The following is a 2931-nucleotide window of genomic DNA, read 5'->3' as shown; positions in this document are numbered from 1 at the left end:
AGGGCAAGAGCGGGCTAGTTCCGGCAGCCGCGCGCCCAGGCGGCTCCACAGCGGCCCCTGCCGGCAGAGCGGCGCGGGAGGACCGGGGAAAGGCGCTTTTTCGGGTAGGAGCGATATATGTGCGGCTTACAGGCAGGAAAGCGAAGGGGAAGGGAGGAGAAGGGATGTGGGGGAGGGCACGGGCTGCAACCCTAGTTTTACAATAATATTTATTAAGTTTCATACAAACACAACACATACTATAAAATCAATAAGACAAAAATAAGAAAGGGGGGGGGCAGATATAACAAATAATAACCAAAAATACAACCACAAACACAACCCTAGTTTTAAAGGTCTCTGCTACGCCGCTGTCCTCGACCAGGGAGACACCCGGACTAGTTTTCTCTGACGGCTCGGTCGGGGATTTAAAGCGAAATGATTGCAGGTCGTTTTAAAAGCGCCAGGAAACGCGGCTGATAGCTTTGCTGCCCTTTAGTATGCCGTGGTTTGCTTTTAATCATCTATCCGTTTATTTATACCCCGCCGTTTCGTTACCCGACGGGACTCAAGGCGTCTTACAGCGGGGTGCTGAAAACGAGAGCCGCTGAAAACGTGGGGGGGGGGGGAGGTGGAGAGTATTTAAAAACCAATGGAACGTGAATAAAATTAAAACTCTCTCGCTGTGTGTGTATACACACACACACACACGCATATATATAATTATTATTTGTTATAAATGATACAAAGTATATGATACAAAGTGTATATAAAATCTATTAAAGGCATACAAATAGTTTCCACTAGAACAGCATGGCACCAGCCCTTTCATGAAAAGCAGTCAGGTCCCAAAAGCCTGTCAGGAAAATGTATTCACCAGCCAGAAGGGGGACAGCTAGGAGGGAGCCAGTTTAGGGACACGGGTGGCACTGTGGTCTAAACCATTGAGCCTCTTAACAGAGTGAGCTCCCATTGCTCTGTCCCAGCTCCTGCCAACCTAGCAGTTCAAAAGCACAACAGTGCAAGTAGATAAATAGGTATCACTGTGGCAGGAAGGTAAACAGCATTTCTGGGCGCTCTGGTTTTCATTATGGTGTTCCGTTACACCAGAAGCGGTTTAGTCAAGCTGGTCACATGACCCGGAAAGCTGTGTATGGCCAAATGCCGGCTCCCTCAGCCTGAAGCGAGATGAGCACCACATCCCATAGTTGCCTTTGACTGGACTTAACCATCCAGGGGTCCTCTACCTTTTTTATCTTTTTATAAGTACTCTTATAAGCTAAATAAAACACCCAAGATTTGAAGAAGTACACAAGTAGGTTTTGATGGGTGGTGCGCAATGCATTCTGACATTTGTGTTGTAATGCGCATTTGTTTGATGCAAGAAATTTTCTGTCTGGTCCAGTGAAAATTTTGTTTGGGGCCTCAACTGGCAGCTGCGAATCTCAGTATGCAAAAAGAATAGTTTGCATATTATTTCAATTAGTGCAGGGGTCTGCAACCCGCGGCTCCGGAGCCGCATGTGGCTCTTTTAAACCTTTGCCGCGGCTCCAGGGTGGATACTAGCAAGGGGAGGAGGCGCATTGTGCGCCCCGACACTCCCCACTGTGGTGGATGCTGTACTGGCTGTGATGTCGCATGGGGGCGGTGTGTGCGTTAGTCACGCACCGTCTCGACATCACTTTCCCGCCCGCTCACACGCTACATTGTAAGGGGCATGTACGCTGGTCACTGCATTGAAAGGGGGCATGTACGCCGGTCACTGTTTTGAAGGGGAGTGAAGAACACACGCACACAAAAAGGTAACTTGTTAATTTAACGTTTATTTCTATGAGGAGGAGTAATTCTGAGGGGTCAAACAAAGAAATAATAAAAAGTGACAAAAAGTTATTTTTATAATGACGAGTTTTGCGGCTCCCAGTTTTTTTTTTTCTTCGGAAAAGGGTCCAAGTGGCTCTTTTTGTCTTAAAGGTTGCAGACCCCTGAATTAGTGGGTGCTGGTTTAGAATTATCAGCTAGACGGTGTGATTGGCTGGGGATGGACTAGAAGGGCCAGGAAAAGAAGAAGACCTGGGGAAGGAACAGAAGACCTGAGAGGCAAGCAGAGTGGCTAGGTGGCTGAAGACTTGTTGGAGATAGCTAAAGCACTTGCCTGAGGCTGAAGAGACAAGAGGAGAGCCTGTCTGCAGCGTGAAACAGCTTAAAATGTCAGTCTTTGGTGACTGGTAAGGGTTATCAGAGAAGATTTCCAGGGCAGTACAGCAGGACAACTCTAAATTCAACAGATCAGTAAAGAGTTGGGGGTGGTTTTCAAATGTTTTGCAGAAGGCAAACGTCCAACACGGCTTCCGCTTGAGTGCAGGAAGCTCCTGCAGCCAATCAGAAGCTGCACCTTGCTTTTTGAACAGTTTCAGGAGTCGAACGGACTTCTGGAATGGATTAGGTTCGAGAACCAAGGTTCCACTATTGCTGTTATTCCACTGTATTGCTCTCCTGGAAAATGGCAACAGAGACTCATTGAGCCCAGTTCTAGGGAACAGTACATTAACAATAGTAACAAACATATGTTTCTCTGATTCTGTCTTACTAGTATTCTCTGTAGCATACTGTGACAGTCAAAAGCACAAGGAGTTTGTAGATAGTAATAATGTGTTTGGGCAACATAGCCTCAGACATGGCAAGGATGGGTGTGTCTGCTCATACATATAAAACAAGGGCAGGTGCTTTGTATCCCGTGAACATATTCCAGCATTGCCAAGAGTTATCGTTAAAATAAGCTATGAAACTGCAATATGAGCTTGGTGCCAATTTTACTGAAAAAGTCCCCAAGTGTGAAAGAAAACACAAATACTCAGAAGCAGATTGTCCAGAGAAGTAAAAGGCAGGAAACTAAAGGACCCCTGGACAGTTAAGTCCAGTCAGAGGCGACTAAGGGGTTGTGGCACTCATCTC

Source organism: Podarcis tiliguerta, assembly GCF_965153285.1.
Source record: "Podarcis tiliguerta genome assembly, chromosome: 2".
Taxonomy (NCBI): domain Eukaryota; kingdom Metazoa; phylum Chordata; class Lepidosauria; order Squamata; family Lacertidae; genus Podarcis; species Podarcis tiliguerta.
The sequence above is the reverse complement of the archived record's forward strand: the minus strand, read 5'-3'. Positions refer to the sequence as shown.